Below are 21,582 nucleotides of genomic sequence, written 5' to 3'. Positions count from 1 at the left end.
GATGGCAGAGAGCATCTTTGCAGCTCTTGTGCTGCACTAACCAGAGCACCACGGGCAGCCCCTCCGTGGCCCACTGCCACCGCTCAGTGCCACCGTCTGCTAGCCGCACCGCGCGGGCGAGCCCGAGAGCTGCTGCTCCCCTGAAGGTCGGTGGCAATTACGTGGGGTGCTAATTGGGAAAGAAAGCAAGGCGGCGTCCCGTGTGTCCCCATGCCAGCCAGGTTCAGCTCGTTCCCAGGATCATCAGAGGTCAAATGCATTTGGGAAGAGCCCAAACCCGCAGCGGGTGAATAGAGTGGTGAAAGGGAGCTCCTGCATGGACAGACGGTGTTTTGTTTTCCTTCTGTGCCTTTTCAGGACGGACATGAGCTGCTTCCCAGCCATGAAGGTCAAGCCAGCCTCCCCAGGCTTCAGCAGGAGAGCGGATGATTCAGTACTTAGGAGCCCAAAGCTGCACTCGGTCTCCAGCTGAGCTTTGCTCGTCCTTCTACATAAAAGCCAAAACCCCCACTGAACCACAGAGCTTGAGCATCTCAGAGGTCAGAGAAGGTCTCCCCTTTCCCCACAGGGCTGCGGGTCCCGCATGCCAGAGGAGAGCCCAGGATGGGGCACATCGGGGGGAAAGGGGAGCAGGGAAGGGTAAAAGAGCCAGCAGCCCCAGTCCTGCTCTGAGCCCAGCCCTTTAAAAAGCAGGCGGCTAATCCGAACCGCACTTTCCAAGCAAGGAAGGGATCGTGCTGTTAATACACTCGGCATCCTCGACCCGACACGGCCTTTTCGCAGCAGCAAAGCCAGGGGTAATCCATCTGGTAATTGCTTCCATGGGGATCTTTACACAGCTTTAGAAACTAATGCTACTATCCTTCCCTGAGCAGCCGCCCTTCCAAACCGAGCAGCAACGAGGGGTGATGGATAACAGCAGCACATTAACATGAAGGGAAAAGTGCCTCCAAGGGAAGGAAAGCTCAGCCTTTATCTTACCTTGGTTTATTCTAACAGGGGGAAAAAAACCCCAGAGATTAGAAAAATAGATATTCAAGCAAAATAAAATAATTGCAAGTACACAAGGCAGTTATATGCACGGCTTGAGTCGTCTTCAGGAAGCCACCAGCTTGCCTTTCCCCCTCCCTCCGTCAGCTAACTGCTTTTGAGGAGCAGGGATTTACGAAGGGCGCACACCAAGGCACAACCTGCTCCAAGGAAGGAGCTCAGCAAGGACAAGAAATGCCGTCAGTCTCTCTGCTCCTGTGATTGATTTCCAGCTCTGGAAAAGCCCTGGCCTCGCCCCCAGCCGTGCCTCAGTTTCCCTGCTCCTACAATTAACTCACAAGGCTCCTGCTTGGTGAGAGGCTCCCCGGGGAGCATCACCCACCCCGAGCAGCTCCAGCACAAGGGCTTTTCTTCTCTTCCCACCTCTCACTCTTTGCAGAGTGGGAAAAGTGGAGGAAAACCCTTGCTGATGACTAACCAAAATGCCCTAAGCCCTCTTGGAGAGCCTTCCTGGTGGAGGCACACCGTGCAGTGACATGCTGTGGGCCAGCCGAGCCCAAACCACGCCAAGCAGCTACCTTGGTACTGGCAGAGAAAAATCTCGGTCAGAGCATGACCTCTCCAACACATTTAAAAGCACCACCAGAAAACGTGCGGGCTGCTCTACCCTGTATTGAGAGGATGGAGGAGCCAGGGGCGGGTTTTCTGCAGCACAGGCTGTGGGGTACCCCCGACCTGTGGGGTACCCATCCATGGGGCATCCCGCAAACCCTCAGTGCACAGCCAGAGGGCAGGACCCACCAGCGCCTGCCTGTCAGACGCCATCCCACCAACAAAAAAGCACCAGGGCTTCAATGTGACCCACCTCCTCATCTCACACACACACATTTTGCAGACACACAGGCGTTTCTGTAACACGGAACTGGTCCTCAACATGCAGGCGGAGGGAGATGAAGCTCAGGTCATGGCGACGATGCTCCAGGGCGCGTGTACTACCCAGGTGCCAGCCCATCCTCCCCCCAACTCTCCTCAAGGAGAAATTAGATATGAAATATTTGTGACAGCAAGAACTGATCTAAACCTTTGATCCTTAGGTACCTGCTGCTGGAGCATCTGCGAGATCCTGGGCCTGGGAACAACGTGACTGACAGCACTGGAGATACAGCAGCATAATTTAGAGCATATGTGTCAGCCCAAGCTTCCCCTATCTCGGCTCAGTAATACCGATAAAAAAACCCCAACCTAGTGCGAAATGCACTGTAGCAAGGTGTGGTGAGTTAGAAAATAAATGTCTGCTGAAGAGGGACTGTGGGTCCCCGCCGGCCGGAAGCACAGGCGCTGCGGGAGCCTCAGGAAAGGTGCTGAGCCTTGGGGTGATGCGGGCTGAGCTGGGGATGGACAGGGACACCAGAGGCAGGGCACGGCTGGTGTGACCTGGCCAGGCAGACCACAGGCTGATCTCCAGGGTCTGTCCGCCTTCCAGCGGCGCAGCGCTGCTGCTCGCACGAGCAAACCCTGAGCGGAGCTGCGGCCAGGCACGGGAGCAGGGGCACGGGACACACCAGGTCCATCCACGCAGCAGGGACAGCCCGAGGACAACACAGAGTTGGCAGCAGGGGCCAAAGCTCATAATGAGGCCTGAGCAGTGTTTTAGGGTATATTTCCCCCAAAAATCATCCCCACAGGGAGAGAAGAGACAGTGCTGGGGGAAAAAAAAAAATCACATCTTCTGGAGCAACGACTCCTTCTGCCACTGCAAAAGCCACCTGCTTCCCTTGAAGGACAAGCTTAAGCAGCATTGTCCTTCCCAAAAAGAGCAGCAGGCAAACGAGCATGGAGATGCACACCCCACCGCCCGCTCCTGCTCTGCTCACACGAAGGCACGAGCACAGCTCCCCGCATTGCTAGGAAGATCAGAGCTGCAAAAGGAAAACGGAGGGTGAGGGGGAAACAAACCCAAAGGTGTAACTGGGCATGTAGCAAATCACAACAGCAACAGTGGTGCTCCACACCACCGTGGTTTTATTGGAGGAGAAGGAAAAGCAACCCACCCCGGGATGTGGCAATGCACCAGCTCCGCTCCAGCCACTCTGTCCACGAGCACCTTAAACCCACCATAAGGAAACCAGGCAGAGACAAGGTTTGCAACGTCTCCGCTGCTCTGTAACGCTGCCGCCTCTTCTCTCCCCTCCCTGGGCTTTGCAGCCAAGTAACAGAAAGGCAAACACACCGGCTCAGGGAGAGCAAAGATGGAGTTTCCGCACCAGCATCGCCAAGCCTGAGCTCTCTGGCCTGCCACGCTTAACGCCAGCTGCAGAAGACAAGACAAATGGGGACCCAGAGGCTTTCTGGCCACTTCTCTGCAATAGATGTACACCACACCAGGGGTCTAGCCTTCCTCCATAACGCGGAGGACGGTTGCATTACCGCCACTGGCCCATCACTGGAGCTCTCACAGCCGGGAGGTCGCTGGTTCAAAAAGCACTGCTATGTCACAGCCCGGAGACACGGCACCAGCCTTCCCTTCCCCCTTTCCCTAACACAGTGGCAACATCTGATCAATATTTCAGCACATCTCTAGAAGCCAAAAAAAAAATAGCAAAAAATTGAAAAAAAACCCCACTCAAAAATAAAAAACAAGCCCACTGCTAAGTCACCTGATGCAGCAAACTCAAAACATCTCCTGAGAGCGTGGAGATCTGGATGGAAACCAGGGACCAGACACCGAGCTTTGTTGTTATTATTGGGAAAAAAATAAAATCTGTGTTTGGCACTGATTCTCTCTCACACATACACACATGTTTCACCGCAATAAGGAAAAGAGGATTTTTGGAGTCATCAGTCATGAAGACATAGCATGAGAGTCTTGGTGGACAGCTGCTGCTTGGGCATGAACTAGCCCTTTTGGCTGGTGCTGGAAGATGTTTAACGGTTGGACTTGATGATCTTAAAGGTCTTTTCCAACCAAAACGATTCTATGATTCTATGTTTCCTCTGCTACGGCAAGGCAGTATGGCTATTGGCTCCTGGCATGCTCCTGCCTGGCTCCACCATGACTCTGCACACCATGGCTAACCCACCTGGAGGTGGCAAGCCTTGCCATGTACCCCAACACATCAAATCCCCAAACCTCGTCCTCTTCAATGCAGACAGCAAAGCACTCCTGTAGATGGCATTTTGTATTAGCGCACAATGAGAGGAGGCATCATGCAAATCAAGGCAGAAATAACCCCCCCTGTGGGCACGGAACAGCTTCTCACAGAACAGTTGGGTGGCAAGTCAACACACGCTCCATTCGTTGGCCATAGCAGCATGGAGATGCCACCGCCAAAAGCTTGCCTACCCATCTACCAGAAACAAGCTGATAGGCAACATCTCCGGGACCTCCAAACTCAAAGAGTCAGCACTGAAACAGCCTGATGCTCTCTTCAACAAAGAGCATTTCGTGCCAGGTGAACACATTATCTCCACCAGAAGCTGTGCAATATCTGCTGAGGGCAAAGGTCCTTGCTCTCAGAAAGCCATGGGGGTGAGAGGGGAAGCACCCCACACAACGCAAGGAGTGGAGAGGAGATGCTGGCCCCATTTTTAGGCAGCTCCATCGCTCAGCTGGACCATGGCCCATCCTGCCTGCCTTTGATCCTCCTTGCTCCCGCAGCAACACACTCCCCTTGCCAGCGGCGCCCTGCATTAAGGATTAGGTGGGATCAGATGCAGGATAATACAAATGAGGTCGCGTTTGCTTCTGACAGTAGCTGCAAAGAAATGAGGAGCCAGTCTTCCCAGCCGGAGGGAAATGAGATGCAGTTAAACTCCAGCCAGGCAGGAGAGGAAAGGAGGGATATGACTGAGATCGGGCTTACGCGGCTTTTCTGCCCACAGGTTTGGATATACCACTGCAGCACCCGATGGCCCCCAGCTACAGGGGGAAGGGACTCTCCTGGCAGAGGAACCATGTCTCCAGCCAGGCTTCCTAGTGGAAAGCAGCGGCGGTGGGGAGCGAAGCAGCAGGGAGGCTCCCCACGGCTGGAAAGAAGTTTCTTGCACCACCCCTGCATGGGTCTGTGTAACTGGAGAAGACACAAAACCCTTTTGTTGCCTGGATGGTCCCGAAAGCATGTGGAGTTGAGCCCCAAATTGGTGACGCTGTTTCCCTTAAAGCTGGGCATCCACTGGCTTATTTCTCCACCCTCACCTCCTCCTGCATCCCTCAGCAGCTCTCTCCTCCCAGCCACAGGCACGCCTCCACCTCCCCTCGCTCCCCAAGCCCTTGGCACCAGCCACAGTGTGCCTTCAAACAGAGCGGAGAAGATGGCCATACAGATGGCTCAGGGGGTACTTTCAGGCTTTGATACGCACACCAGAGCAAGCAAAAGCCACAACACCTTGTGGAAGGAAGGGTGGGGAGCAGAAACCCTGTCAATGGAGAAGACCTGCCAAGGAGCAGATGTGCTACTCCACAAACCCTTCCCGAAACCACAGCAGTCAGTGCAGATGTCCTACCAGCCATGGGGTGGGCAGGCTCGAGCACCTCAACCAGCACTGGTCCCAATGGCTCTAAAAATACCCCCCCGGCTGATTTTATATTTGTTTTACTGCTTGTAAAGGCACCTCCAGAGCACAAGCTCCAGCTGAGTGTTTTCATACTCCTTCTGCCCTTCTTGAAGCCCAAAGGAGAAGAAACTGTCACGAGATGTGAAGAGCTCTGGACACACCACCGCAGGCTCCCAGCCCCGAGCTGGATGACCTGCCACCAGCTCGTGCATGGCCCTGGGAAAGGCAGGGGCGCAGAGCCCCAGCTGCAACGCCCGCCGCAGCCCCAGCAAGCCCGCACGCAGATGGCGATGGGACCGGTCCCTCTGCAGCCGGCAGCATATGCTGCTGCTGCTGCCCACATCAACGCAGATGCCTGGGGAGATGCACCAGAAATAACTGGTTACACAAGCCAAGACGTTTTCTCCTATGCAGGCGAAGAGAGTTTTAATCCCAAACTACCGGGTACAGCTGAGCATCTGAATGTATCCCCCCTGCTTTTCGCAGCAGAAGGAACAATAGCTCAAGGGCAACGAAATGGACCTAAAAAAGCGCTGAGACAAAAGAAGGCCAGCAGGACGTACCGGTGGCTTGTGACAGCTAGGCGGGTGAATGTCTGTATGGCAGAGAGTTTCTGCTCTTGGTCTTCCAGTGACCTTTATGTCTGCTCTAAAATAGGGGCAATAATGCTCACTTAGAGTCTCATGCTGAATTAATCGTTGCAAAGTGCTCTACGGTTCACCAACGAGAGATAGGAAGGCAGCACTAAGTACGATCACAGCTGTACTCAGCAAGACTAATGGTCTGTGCTGCGCTACGGTCCCCGGTAAGCTGTCTCTAACACCGCTTAATGCTTCAGAGGAGGATGCACGGCATCCTCGGCAGCAGGGGTGCATCCTCCTCCCTGCCCCAGACGGGCACCGGCAGCATCTGCCCAGCTCCCTGCACCAGGGGTCTCACCCCAGGCAGGCACAGCACCGCGGTTGTACCCCGTTGTATCGCCATGGCTCTAAAACCAAGCTTGGGAAGCATGGTGGTCAGAGGAGCCCGGAAAAAGAAAGGTAAAAAATAAATAGAGTGATACTACAGGAAACAAGTTATTTTAAAAGGCTTTCTCCTCTTTGCCAACTTCTGACCTGCTCCTGGGCTCTCTGCCCAGCAAGCAGCATCAGGCAGGGTGAGGTGTAGGCAGAGGAGCACGGTGCAGGCAGAGCACGGTGCAGGCAGGGTGCTCACGGCAGCGCCTGTCCAGGGCTTGGTATTTCCCGGTTGCAGCCAGCCAAAGCGGCGCAGAGTGGCAGGGGAGGGATGGGGGTTTCGGTCCCCGTCTGGCCCCATGGCTTCCTCCATCCCAGGTCAAGCAGCCCAAGCCTACTTCTCGCAGAGAAGCCATCCCAAAGCCTCAATCACCCCGTGTCCCCGCTCTGCACCGTTTCTAGCTCTGCAAGAACTTGGCAGGGAGCAAACAGCAGGCAGGATTCACCGGGGCTTCCCGCGGCAGCACCCTGCTTGCCCTTGCCCCCCGACCACCCATGGCTCACCAGCAACGCAACCGACCTGCCCGCCACGCTCCAGCCCTCGGTGCTTGCTATGGGGCTGGCTGCGCTCCCTGAGCGTCGCTCACCTCCGCCGGCAGCACGGTAAAACCCAAGCACAAGGCGCCCAGGAGAGGCTGTTTGACAGTCCCTTCCTCTGCCTCACTACCTAAATATCTACAAAAAGACAAGCAGCAAAAGCCTTGTTATTCTAAAATATACGTCCAGGCTGCTAAAGGGCACAGGGGTTGTGGGAGCGAGGTACATCAGGGTGAGATGTTCTTCCCGATCGAGATGGGAAGCAAAACAACAAAGCATTTGGTGCGGGCTCTGCTATTTCCAGCGCCGCAGCTGAGCTCCGGCGGGTTCGCTTTGGCTTATCCCTCACCCCCTGCCCGGCACCAGAGATGCCAAATGGGAATCGGCAGCCGGCGCTACCGGGGCGAGGCGGGAGGCGCAGGTGGGGTGACCAGGGCTCTGCCGCCAGCACCAGGCTAACCACACCGGCCCCTTACTTTCTGAGACAAAAGTGGTGAACACAGGGAATAAAATTGAAATTCTTCTTCGTGCTTCGATTTAACATTTTATCCGTATCAGAAGCAGCAGGGAAAACATGTGGGAAATGTGAAGGGAGTAACCGCTCTGGCTCAATAGCGGGAGAAGCCAGAAGAAACACTAGGGCATCTGGGGCGAGATCTGCTAGGTTCATTTTAAAATGTTCCGCCCGCCAACGTGGATAAATATTTGAGCAAAAAATATTACAGAAAAATTCAGTTGACTCACGAAGAGCAAGCACGTTAAATATAGAAAATAAATTAAATAATTAAAGGACAAAAGAAATGGGATTTTAGCCCTGCTTTGAGCATAATTTTCATTACAGCCTTATACGGGGAGCTACCAAGCTGCTTTTAACCCTTGGAGTGGGTGAAGCAGGTGGCAAAGTGAGCTTTTGCCACGCTCCCGGGCCGTATTTCCCCCCGTTGGGAAGCGCAGAGCGGTGGGGCTGGTGCGGGGCCATCCCCTCGGCTGCCGCCCTGTGCCCCCCGGGGTGCAGCACAGCCTCACCCAGGGCTCCCCATCCCTTCTCCACATCCTGATGGGGCAGCTGAAGCACAGAGCCAGTGACCGCTTTGTCCGCAGTGGCCTAGAAACTCTCCGTGGGTTGTAAACCCACCAGGAATTGCTATTAGCTGTTAGCCCAACTGCTGGGCTCTCCCAGAGCTGCAGGTACATGTGGCAGCTCTTCGGGTACAGTCCAATTCGAGCTTTAAAAAAAAAAAAAAAAAATTTAAAAAAATCCCAGCCTCAAATAGACTCAAAGATCTTGGGACAGGCTGAAATTTAGGCTACAGATGTTAAGGCCAGATGCTGTTATTGTCAGGAGCCAAGCCCTGCAATTTAGAGGTGCCCTGGCACTAACCCACCCCAAACGTGGCTCCCGGCCTCTGCTGCACTCATAAATTACACACGGCAAAAAAGGGCAAGCTCGAAGCATCTGCACCGCTTTGGAGAGCTCAGCGCCGATCTGGCTCGCCAAGGCTTTTAACCGGTCCCCAGGCAGAGCGGAGGAGCTCCTGGCTCAGAGCAGCGGGGAAGCCCGAGGCTGCCCGGGATTAAGAGAGCCACGTGCTCCTCCGCTCCCAGAAACTGTTCCCCAAGATTGAAGCAGGAAAAACTCGTGGCAAGGCTGTGCTGGCAGGTACCTGCCATGTCCGGGGGAACAGCGAGGCTGTTGGTCACGCATTGCCATCCGCCCCGACGTCTCTCTCCTTCCACAGCCTGCCAGATGCAGCGGGTGAAGGACGCGAGCAGGAGGAAGAGCTAGGGAGAGGAGAAGCTCAGAGCCAGGCTCTTTTACTAATATCCCTCCCCTTTCTTCCACCATCCTCAAAAAAAGGTCCTTTCTTCTTTCTGGAGTGACATCTTCAGAGTCTCTGCTGCCTCGACGCCGGGGTAACCTGGACAGCCCACAGAGGTGAAACAGGAGAAATGACTTAAAGACACATTTCTGCTGCTGAAAACCAGCAGCATCAGCTCCCTAAATAACACGCAGCGTCTGAGGATACACCGCTGATCTCGGCAACAACCCTCTCCCTCTCAGCTACAGAAAACCTATATATAGGAAAACATACGTACATATATATATATATAAAACTTTCATATTATTTTGCCTTTTCTAAACAGTCCAATAAAGCATCACAGCTTCGCTTTTGCAAAGCAGGAGACCAACATGCCCATGGCTAAGCAGCGTGTCCCCACCGTGCCACACTCCCCATCTCTAGCGCTGGGTGCCTCCTCTTCTCTGCCAGTGCTGCTGGAAGTTGTGGAAAGGGGGATTCAATTGCTATGCCAAACTAATCGAAACAAATCCAAAATACTCCTAATCTTGGTCAGGCCACCCTCTTTGTATTTATCCCGGCATCAGCTTTACAGGGACGGAAGAGAGAAGCACATCCCTAGGGCTGCCGGGCCACAAAAGGCGCAGCCCAGTTGGCAGGGACGAATTCACGCAGTGAGTAACAGCATTGTGGTTAACGGGTCACAAACATTTTATCAACGGGCTCGCGTCTTCCTCAGTCGTGAGCGATGCCTGTTGCTCACAAGGGGCTCCGCACCCCTATCACGTTTGCCAGCGCCACCGACGTCCCCTTCAATACGTCTGTAACGTACTGCGCTTGCAGCAGGACCATGGGGAAGAGGAGGTGGTGCTGGGTGGCATCGGTCGGTCCCCCTCGGGGGCGTGTGAAGCATCGGGATGCTACTCTGCACCCCAAGGCACACCGGCCGCTGCAGGTACCCCCTAAAGCACCCCCCCTGCCTCCCGGGGTAGCCGTATTCAATCTGAAGCACCAAATTTGCCCACTCTTCCCCAGGCTGTAGAGCTACCCTTCGAAAACCTAGTAATAATGAAAGCGTTAGCCTGTTGCTTTTCCTGCCTTGCTTCAATGTGTGCAGCTGAGTTTTGGGTTTAACTGCAAACCAAATGTAGCTGGAACTGAAACTGGAAAGTAAAACCTCCTACCAACAAAAATCAGAGCACTGCACAGCCGAAACCAAGCGAGATGCACAAAGCAGGGAGCTTAAATAGGGAGGGGGGAAAAAAAAGGAAATTACATTAATAGCGTATTTTCATTCGTAATAATGTGAGCAAGACTGGTAATGACACTGGAAGGTGAGCTATCCTCAGCCCAAGGAGACGTGGATATTTATGAAACCATCTGGCTGTCAGCCGCTCGAACGCCGTGCGAAAGTGAAGCGCGAACGGCCGCTGCATCACGTCGCCGTGCCAGCTGCGGTCAGCTAGAGCTGGGCTGGCAGCAGCCCTCTGGGCGGGGAGAGGATGCTCTGTCCTCCACCTCGTGGGGCGGGGGGAGGCAAAAAAAAATAATCCAGAAATAGTCTGCATTACGAGGAGGAGTAGCAGTCTGCGGTTTATAGGGTTGGGGGTTTTTTCATTGCACGTAACTGGGTTATTTAGGAAGAGGTTTATAAATCATCGCTTTCTCAAGAGTGGGCACCAAGTAACGGCTACGGGAGAGTATTTCTTTTTTTTTTTTTTTAAAGTAAGCATTGCACAAAAATGACCAGATCTATTTAATGGGCTGTTGAAACAGTGTAATGCCAGCCTCTTATGTTATCCTGGTTCCTAATGATTTTGTTAACGAAAGATCTGGAAGGAGATCGACTTGGCATTTCTGGTGTCTGCAACACATTCTGCTCAGACACAAGCAGGAGCTATAGCTGCGCAGCAACAGGTAGGATGATATTTAATGCCCACCTTTATACCTCGACACTGCCTGGTTTGAAATAGAGTCCTCATGCCATTTACTGGCAGCGAAACTAATAGGATTCTGCAAAAATCAATCCATAAATGCACAGACGCTAAAATGAATGGTTTCCTTTCTGTTCCATTTATGGGAGGGCTCTTTTATGGATATCTATATGCCAGCATAAAGATTTCAGGAACAACTTTTCTAAGTCTTCATTAAATTCAAGGGGACTTTTGTAGAGAAGATTGCTTTAAAAGAAACTGCTATTTCACGCCACGGCTCGTTATTACCCACACACCTAAAAGAGCGACGCTCACTCGTGAGAGCTGCCCCGACCACACCGTGTTCCCGCAGGAGCCACGGGGGGGGGGGCGGGGACCAAGGTTAAGGTTAGGATAGGACACCAAGCCCCACGTCCCACACAGGAGCTATGGAACTGAAACAACGTGCCATCGTCCACCGGCATCCCCGTCGCCTCGAGAGCGGCTGCTGCACCCACAGAACAACACTGCGGACGGCAAAACGTCCCCGGGGACCCCAAGACAGCGGCAGTGCCAGGTCTGTGCTGCTGGGGCGGGGGGGGTACTGCTGTCAGTGCAGGGTTTCCAGATGGCAGAAATAAATTCATTAACTGAAACTGAGTGCTTTTGGGCAGGCCAAGGGGAATGTTTCTTGATAAAATATTCAATGAAAGCGAATGGGGAAAAAAAAAAATATTTCTTCCTTGCCTTACCCACTGTTAATGGCAGGGGGTGGGTTTGGGGGTTGGGTTTTTTTGGAGGAAGCAAAAAGACTGCGTGACCTGTTTCTCACTTCTGAAAACAGACGTTTATCAGAGCAGCCTGCAAACTGAGACATTATTCAGAGTTCTGCCTCCACAAGGACAATTCTTCCAAGATCACCTTCCTGAAAGCGCCACAGTAATTCCTGCCCCAGAAGCGAGGTGGGGATGTCCGCCAAACCCCTGCGTTGCTCACCGAACCAGCTCTGCACCCCCTTCTCACCCCCTGGGTGGTGCAGGCTCTGGGGCTAGCCTTATGTCCCGGGTTGGGGTCCCCCTTCTGCAGACAGGGATGCTGCCGCACGGCTGCCCCTGGCATCAGACCCCGGTCTCATCGGGACCGCTCAGACACAACAACTCTGCTGGCTCCAAGGGCTGAAAATAGATGGGCAGATAAGAGCCAGGCTGGTACGGACAATCCAGAAAACCACCTCTCCAGTCCCTCCTGATCCACAGGGGACATCAGCTCCCCGGCCTTCCTCAGCAGAGGAGGAGAAGACGGTGACCCCACAGCCCAGCCTCGCCACTGCTGGACAGTAACCCTCGGTTAAACCGCTGGGATCGCTTCTGGGAAAAGGCAGAAGGCAGAAAGCCACTGGCACGTTGCCAATGCTCTACCAGGAATAATTTTCCATGGGGGTTACAACTACCCAGAACATTAATTGGGATAAAGGGAAAAACGTACATCCAAGCCCTTTGTACATCTGCAGCGATCCATCTTGTCTCTGGCGGCTTAACATCTCCAGAAAGATGTAGCTCTGCCGTAGGCAAAACACCTACTAAGTGCTCCCAGTCGTGACAGATCCCAAGGCACACGGCAGAAGTTCATCACAGACTCCTGGCCGATGGCCAGGCTCGCAGAATTTAATTTCATCTCACCCTCTTTCACCTCCTCCTTCAGCCACAGAGGCTTTTCTTCATCTCTCCTTCCTCATGTTTCACTTCCGAGGGCATAGGACTACAACAGCGTTGTTTTTTCTCCATATCCAACCTCAGAACGCAAATCACTCCCAAACCATCCCACCAGACACCTTGCCTCCAACACCAGCCTGGAAGATGCAAACCTCTCCACGCTCGTTAGCTACATGCAACTCCCTTATGAGTTATGCTTTTCCCCAATATTTTTTCAGACAGAGCTGGAAAAAAAGACCATCCCAAGTCACGAGATTTTCTTTTTTTTTTTTTCCTCATGTCTTTTCCTCCTCTTACAAAAGCTGTGGCTGAGGATGGCCACACAGGTCCTCCTGCTGCCAGACATCAAGTGCTCAACCCCACAGAAGCCCAGCAGCAGCGAGGTCCACCAGTGAAACCCCTCTCTCTCCCTGCAGATAACTTCCCATCACCCACCTTAATTTCTTCCAACCCAGGACCCATCCCAGCGAGATGCCCAAAACTCAGCAACATGCTGAAGGCGGGGGCAAGCTCCTGAATTACGGATCAGTGTTACAACTTCATCAACGTTACTCACTCTTGGCTTTCCCCTCTGATTTCTGCTTTTTTCCCCCATCAAGAATGACAGTTGTCTGATGATTTTAGCTGAATTTAGCTCATTTTTAGTTAAATTGGCTAAGATTTTGCTAAACTTAGCCAAGTAGCTAATTTTACAAAGCATCCCCCCATTAAAACTTCCTGCGCCTCCAAGTCCCGTCTATAAAAAAAGAGAATCGTTATCACTGGTTTGTCTCCAGACGACAGAGGCTTTAAATCACTGCCACCTGACATCTGGTTTGCGGCCCACGGGGAGCTGCCTGGCTCCGTTCAGCTCCGAGTACATAATTACCCACCGGTGGGGATGCCACCGACTGGGCTCCACACACCCTTTTCCATCCCCAAAGCACGGGCCAGGGCTGAGGGACACCGTCTGCGCAGCCCAGGGACACAGAAACCACCGCTGCCTGCAGAAATCAGTAGAAGACTTAAGCCTTGGGGGCTGTCAGCTTTTCAGCAGCAGGAAAGCGCTTTAAAATTTAAAAAAAAAAAAAAAAAAAGAGAGAGAGAAACACAGCTAAGGCAGGCAGCAAATGGAGAGGCTGCAACCCTAAGAGCTGTAGAGACATTCAAACAATAGTATCTCAGCTCAAACCTTCCCTGCAGCTGTAGACAGCAAGACTATAAATTGGCCTATGATTTAGCTCCATTTGGTGCCCTCTATTCAGTCCTGCGCCTCGGTGCGCGCCGCGGATACCAGCTTTCATCCTTATCTCCGCCATCCATTAGGTGCTGTCAGCAAGCAAGGCGGGGAAGGCGGGGTGCCGGCATGGCTCTGCTGTCCCGTTGGGGTACCCGCCGGGTAAGCGCAGCGTGCACGCACGGGAACCCCCTTTTCCTTCCCCAGCAGGTCCCGTTGCAGTGCCTCGAGTCATCACTAGGACCACGCCGCCATGCTGAGGGGCCTTGGTCAAGATAGATATTTCATTTCATAGCCCATCCATTGTTGAGTACACTATTTTTTCTCCCAATTTTTCCTTTTTTATTTTTTTTTTCTTTAATCTGCTCCCCCTCAGTTCACATTACAGCCATCATTTATCTCCTCAGCACCGGCAAGCTGATTTACTGCCTCAATCAGTGCAGCTCCGGCACAAGCTACGTAAAAAAGGGACGCACCGAGCCCAACACGCAACGGGGACCCGGCCATGAGAGTCGGCAGGACAAGAAGGAAAGACAAGGCAGAAAAATCATCCCATGAACCAAGAGCACCAACAGTGCAATTTTCTCCGCTCTCTCATTGCGGCAAATCTGCGAGGATGGGGCAGACGGACAGATGCGCTGCGGGGCACCCCTGGACGACAGGAGGTTTGAGGCTGAGCGCTCTGGGAGCAGAGGAGATTTGGGCAAGACAACTTTTTTTGCCCCCCTAACCAGGCAGCGGAGAAATCTACTCCATCAGGATGGACTCAGAGCATTTCTGCTAAGCACCTAATTTGCTCTCCCTCTCCTAACGAACAGCGTGACAAGCTCAGAAAAATCAATGGAGATTCGGCAAACCCGGAGCAAAGGCTCCTGCCGGCGCCCAGCCAGGCGTCCCCGTCGCGCTGCTCTCTCTAACCGAAACCGACGGGAGAGCGATTAACCGACAGGTTCGTTAATGGCCACCCCATCAGGGCTCTTCTCACTGACACCCCGTGAAAGCAAGCCACGTAAATGAGTCATTTGTGGAGGCGTCAGCCTTCTCCCCAGCAATGCCGGTGCCGAAAACAGGGGCTGCCGAGGCCGCTGCGGCGCCTCCGGGAACCGGCCTTGGAAAAGCCCCCACTGTTTCCCCAGGGGCAAGTATGTTTGGCTCAGCACCCCTCTCCCAGACACCCACGGGCCTTTCGAAGCCCCCCCGGCCCCGCCATGACCTAAATCTGAGTCTTTGCGGCCAGCTGGACGCTGCACGTTTTGGGGCAGAGCGGGAAGCAGCAGGGCACCGCTGAGGGGAGCCGCCCGCTTGCAATGCCCGCGGCTGAGAGGACGCGGCCTTGGGGGACAGAGAGGGACGGGGAGCAGCCCAGCCAGTGAAGCAGGGTACCAAGAAACTGCTTTTGGCTCTTTTCCCCAAAATACCTGGCAGGCTGAAGCCCCCTCTGCAGCGGCCGAGGCTGCGTGCGAGGCACGAGGCTTTGACAGGAAAACGGCTGCGTCCCGGCGCCAGCCAAGGAAACCCGGGAGCTGGGATGACAGCGCGGGCACGGCGGGGAATGGATGCTCCCCAAACCCAACACCGACTGATCCACAGAGAAAAACCGACAGGGAGCAGCTTCTCCCCGGCACCCAGAAGAGATCAGGAAGGATCGGGGCCCTGTCAGCCCAGCGGCTGCTGGCTTCAGCCCCAAAAGCCTCCCCACGCCCCATCAGAGCATCCTGTACCACTCCCCCATTTCCTGCACTACCAAGTATATATCAGTATATATATATATACATAAAGATATATATCTTAGCACACTGCTTTTCCCATCCACGTTTGGAAAGAGTATGAGGAGCAGCAGCACATACAGCAGCGCTGTATCACACATGTGTCCCCCCGACCTCCCCCGGCTCCTTTCCCTTGCAGTGCCCGTGCCCTGTTCTCCTACCCTCTCTGCAAGGGGCTCATTTCCCATCTCATTTCAAGGCTCTGAACCGTTCCCTCTGCGTTCTGTTTGCTTAAACAACGCCGTCACTTAAGAGACGGAGGGGGAAAAAAAAAAAAAAAAAAAAAGGAGGTGGGCTAACGGGAGAGATTTAACTCTGCCTTTGAATCTCTTGGCTGGAGGGGCTTCACACGCTATTCGATGCGGCATCGGTGATTTAATCATTGGTGCGATGCTATTGCAAACAGCAGCAGAGAGCAGAGCCCGCAGGAGCGATGCTCCCTCTAACAGCATGAATATTAAGGGCATTTAACAGCCCTTGTAATCACGCTGTGGCTCCTTGCAAGAGCACGGCCAGGCAGCGCGAGGGAAGGCACTAAACAACGCTGTTGGGTTATCAAACTTCACCGTGCTCCTTACGGCATCTGAAATCAGCCCCACTTACAGAAAAAGTGAGCGTTGGCTTCCCGGTACGTTATCTCGAAACCGAATCCCACACGGCAAAAGCCCTTAAGCACACGCTGGGATGAGCTGGGTGGCTTTAAAGCCTCCTTCAGTGAAAGCTGGGCCCGTGCGGAATTTGGGTCCCTGTAACACCAAGCAAACATTAAGACCTTCAGCAAATTAATCTCCTGTACCTGTGTTTGATGCACTGGAAAAGGATTACTGGGGGAGGAAAAGAAATCCTGAGCATGGCATGAATTTAGCTGCGTCTCAGAAATAGAGACACTTTTCAGGTCAAGTTCTCAAAGGAACAAATTGCCCATTTTTTACCCTTTAAAAACTTTTACTTTTTTATTGGATTAATATAATTCAGAAAAAAATTCCTGTGATTTCAGTGCAGAAATGGCCAGTTATCTATTGCAGCCTACTGTAACAAAATGCCTGTGAAGTACAGCCACTCCTGCCCTATGGACTTGACACACAGTATTCTGGAAATAAGGAAAAAAAAAAAAAGTGGGAATTAATCTGCTTTATCTTTCGGATACAGTAATGGCTGCTCGTTCTGCCTGAAGATGGGGAGAACATTTTGAGAACCAAGCCTGCATTCGGAAAGAGAGATGCTGGGAAGGCGATACGCACTGCTGGTGCTAAGACCCAAACTGGTGTTAATACCAGGAGATCTGTATCAACAATTAGTTGATCCCGGTTGATATTTACCTATAAAAACTTGGAATTGTTTGTGAGATGGTGCAGGCACGTTTCAGCTGGACTAACACCTGCATTGCCGGGTGCTCCCACCTCCCCACGTACCTCAGCACAGACTGTGCACCAGAGGGAAGGGAAATAACTACCCAGCCTTTCACTCACACCTTTAATTATTCAGCTTATGTTGATATAAAATTAATTGAAGCAGAATAAGCTTTTATCCCAAATACGGGTGCCCGCACACAGGCATCACTGAGATTAAAAAGTGCAAATTACACTTTATTTAATGAGCTCATTTCCAGCTATCGCACGGGCAAACCCCTGTGCTGGATCTCCACGCGCTGCTCCACCTACAGCAAGTGCCTTCACACCCGCTTCTGCCCCGGCTCAACACGTACGCTTTGGTTCAACAGCAGATGCACAGGGGTCTGGTTAAATAGCAGAGATGTTCTTCACTTCTAGGATGCATTCAGTGTCAGGATTTGGCCACGATGCCAACAGGGACCTGATCTCCCACGGATGCACTGAGAGCGAAGAAATCCTGTTTTACAGAACACCACTCGCACCTGTCGGGGAAGGTCGATCGCACTTCACCTCCCCGCAGCCGGTGCCCTCGAGTACCGACGCATTTTCCTCTTGCCTCACACACGCTAGCGGAGCCTCTGCTTGCAAAGGCCAAATTGGAGCTGACTTTCCTTCGCTGACGTTGCCTCCAGAAGGGAAGGTGTCCTCACCTCCCCAAGCCCTCAGGGTGCCTCAGGTGAAGAACAACACCTGAACGACCTTCCCCAGCATTCGGATGCCTGCCGGAGCCTGCTCTCACATTGCAAGGTAGATTGTGTTTGTATTTTATGTTTCATTTTGGAAATGTCATGTTTCTTGAGCGTGCAGGTGCATCCAGGAGGTCCTTGTTGAGGAGATACATCCATATCTGTGCGCAGTAATGAACACCATGTCATCAGCAGGGACCACCAACACACCGCTCTTCTCATTATCCAATTCTCTTTTTTTGTCACTTGCAAGTCTAATTTCAAATTTCAGCTATTGCACTCGAAAAAGTCCTGGCTGGTTTTCTACTGCAGGGGGATTGAGGGTTGGGCAGGAAAAACCAGACTCTTTCAAATAACAAAACCAGGGAAGAAAAAAGTTGTTTTGGTCCTCTTACAAAATCCTGCTGACCTCTGTTTTGAGACATCCTTCCTTCTCCAAGCTCTAGGGCTGGGACTTCAAATCAGGCAGCTGACAGCCTCTCTAATGGGCTCACATATTTCACTTTTCCCCCCAGAGAATGCCACCAAACCCGGCAAAGTGAGAAGGCCTTGCAAAGCCTAATTTTGCACAAATACCTGACGCTTCCAAAGACCACAGCAGCTGGAATCTCAGCAGATTTCAGGCTGGTTTTAGGCTTAATGTTCTCATCATTTCTGGAGATGACCAAATTCTAGAGATGACCAAATTCTTCACGTAGTACCTCTACAAGGGGGATGTACATCCTTATTTATCCAGGAGCTGTGCAAACACAATTATTACTGCCCATGAAGCCAAAGGCTTCACGAGCATCAAGCACAACAGAAAAGTCTGCGTGGAAGTGCGTAACGTTGTCCTCTGTCTATGGGGTCCAGGCTCGGCAGGGAGCAGTAGGGAATAAAACAGAATAATTGCTTGAAAAGGAAGCAGAGGCCACCCAGCACGCTGCATGGTTACTCTTGTACATCATCGCATTGGGGAGGATCCAAACTACATCTGCTTTGAGGGGCTAAATTAAAGAGGTGATGGGTACAGCAGCACGCTCTGCTTTAAAACCTCAGTCCCACTGTTCGAACTCACAGTACGGTATCTTTCCAGGTACTCAATTATACGGAAAAAGTGTCAAAATTTGAGAAACAAAAGGCAAATTGGCTTTCCTTCTCACTTCCCAGGAATTTCAAGCCCACACCAGAATCGCTGCTGACAGCTTCCCGAGACACGTGCCGCCCCTCTGCCATAGCAAGCCATCGGTCCATCCCTCCCTTGCTCCGTGCCAGGGCAGCAGGGCAGGGAGAGCTGGCGCTGGCCGGCCCCAGGCAACGCGTGTCGCCTCCCCCACCCCAAAAACTGGCTCCTCCATACACCACGGCCAGCAGACGGGACCGCCGGGGCACTGCTGGGCTGAGCACCCGTCCCCCCAAGGACTGCAGGGTGGTTGGTTCTTTCTTAAGAGACCTAAACCAGAGACATCCCAGCGGGACGGGAGGGCTCCTCACAAAGTGTTTCACGACACCGCAAGGAGCACACCTTACACGGCCTACGCACCGTACGCGGTTTAATTCTGAGCGTTATACAGATATTCGTCCGTTTTGATCCCAGTTGCAGGAGCAGATGGCTGATTAATGCATGTTTGAGTCTCTCTGTCTCCAAATTACACTGTATTATCGCGCCGGGAAAACGCAACGGGCATTATAAACACCACGGCTCCTCCCTGCTTCCTCCGCGCCCAGCTCCGCTCTTGCCGAAAGGCAGGGCCGTGCGACACGACAGCTTCCCTCCCAGCTCAGCTCCCAGGCACCAGCTCCAGTGGCTCCCCCGTGTCTTCCCATTGCCCGTCCCGCTGGAAAAACCCCCCGCCTGCCCCAACCAGACCCCCCTGTTTCGCATTGCGGCTGGGCAAAGTCAGAGCGAAAAGGGTTCCAAACATCCCCCGAGGCAGATCCCAAAGGATATTAGAGGACATTATTCCATCCTGAAGGAACCCAAAGAACCCATTGGGTACAGCAGATTACCCTGACTCAGAGGAAAAAAACCTTTTTTTAAAAAAAAATATTTTTTTTAAAAAAAATCAATGTTTAATAAAAAGAACTGACCCAAGCCACTGAAAATGAGCCTGCTGTCACCTCTAACTCCTCCCTCCCATCTTTTCTCAGTCTCACCTCACAAGCAGCAACTAAAAATTCAATGCACAAGAAAGAAAAGATGTGCACGAACTCCCCCCCAGCCCAGGGGAAGCTGCAACCGAGGCCTGCGCCGCTGAACATATTCGTGTCTTATTTGCGAGCCACATGCCTCCATAATGTGTTATGAGGTGTGTTTGTAACCAGCGGATGCCGACAGTGGTCCTTGAGGAGGAAATGGTGTGTGTCTAAATGCAGGCAAAGCTATTTAGAAAGCCAGGACAAAGCAGCCTTGCTCTCCTTGCTTGGGCCAAATTACATCTTTTGGACTTACTCCTTCAGTGGCTTCAAAAAAAAAAAAAAACCCCCAAGAATAATCCGTCTCAATTTCCTTGGCTCTCCGAAAAATGTTTAGAGAATAGAAGGTGATTTCAGAGCTCATTTGTTTTTGCACCACACGAACCCTGTTCTCCTCGTATCGCTTTCCAATCAGGTTTATTGTTGGCATTTCCACTGGAAAACCAAGGAGGGAAAGGCTAAAATCCTCAGTTGCACATGAAATGGAGGTGAAAAAAAAATATTAAAAAAATAATAATAATCTATCTTTTCCTTGTCTTTCGGCTGATCTGAAAATGAACCTGTTTGGTTGCTGAATCAATTCTCTTCTGGCACCACACTTCCCACGGTCCTTTCCGAGATGAGATGCAATCATTAGCTCACTTGCTCCTCCAAATAATATCGCAAAGCCGGAGCTCGAGCTGCTTTGCAGTAAATCATCACTAATTTCTGCCTGTGTGCAGCAAGGCAGGGTTTGGCGGGGGACACAAGGCCCCCCCCGGCCCCACAGGTGCCACCACCAATGTCTCCATGTCCCGTCTGGCTGAGGACAGTCCCCAAGCCAGTGTGTCCCCGCCACGGAGAAGCGAAACCGGCACATTGTCCCCTCCCGAAACACTTCTCTGCGACAGGCGAAGGGCTGCCGCACGCCTCCCGCTCCCTCGGGGCTGCGGTAAGGGTTAATTAAGGCTCATACGGAGCTTCCAGACAGCAGGACTGAAAGCAAACTTGAGTACTACTAATGCCGCCTCCGTAAAGCGAGCGGTGAACTCCTGCTGAACCTGTCGCCACCGACCATCTTCCGAAGGCACGATGAGAAATCCTCCTCCTCCTCCGAGCACCCCCATGCCACAGGCACCCAGAGCCCCAGCTCCCCCAGGACACCCAACACCCATCCCGCAGCGGGCGGCTTCCCAGGGTACCCTATAGACCGATCCAGCCTGACCTAGGGCTGCCCTCCCCGCCAGAGCAGCGGCTGTATGGGAAAATCTGTATCTAAGCAGCCCAGCTTCCCTGGCTCCTGTGGAAATACATAGGAAGAGCAGAGCACTACTGATTTAGACAAGCAGAAGACAGGGCCCCAAGATCTCCTCCTTGGCTCGCTCTTCCTGTAACGCTGACTCCTGCTGAGATTTTGGAACCAAAAAGGGGAAAGAGGGTGGGAAATCAATTTAATTGCAGCTTAGTAAGCAACTGTGCTAAGTGTCGCTGGCAAAGTCTGAACATTTTACTGTGAGAGAAAGGGGGGAGAAATGGCTTTTTCATTGCACAGGGAAGTGGATTGAGAGCAAACCCCCCCCCCATCATCTGCTCTGCCTCACCCCTTCCTTCTTTAAACAGGAGGAAGCCAGCAAGAAACACACAGCTAACGCCAGCAATCTCCTGCTCGCGCTCCTCCAATTAATAGTCAATCCGCTGCACCCTTTGTCATTAGGCTACACGTAATTACCCCTTCATGCAAACGTCTTTCTTAAACAGATCCTACTTTTGCTTTCTCTGCAGATACATTCCCCGTAATTGGTTTTATTGCACCAAATGCTGGGCTGCCCTCGCGGAAGGGAAACGGTT

The 21,582-nt window shown here is 52.6% G+C and overlaps 1 protein-coding gene across 1 annotated transcript in view; it reads right to left on the bottom strand.

The window, feature by feature from the left end:
* Positions 1–21,582, bottom strand: part of GALNT14 (polypeptide N-acetylgalactosaminyltransferase 14) — a 97,736-nt gene that overhangs the window by 68,946 nt on the left and 7,208 nt on the right. The window lies entirely within an intron of this gene.

The sequence above is a fragment of the Grus americana genome, chromosome 3 (assembly GCF_028858705.1).
Source record: "Grus americana isolate bGruAme1 chromosome 3, bGruAme1.mat, whole genome shotgun sequence".
In the NCBI taxonomy this organism is placed as follows: domain Eukaryota; kingdom Metazoa; phylum Chordata; class Aves; order Gruiformes; family Gruidae; genus Grus; species Grus americana.
Note: the sequence above shows the minus strand (reverse complement) of the source record. Positions and strands in the feature narration are given on the sequence as shown.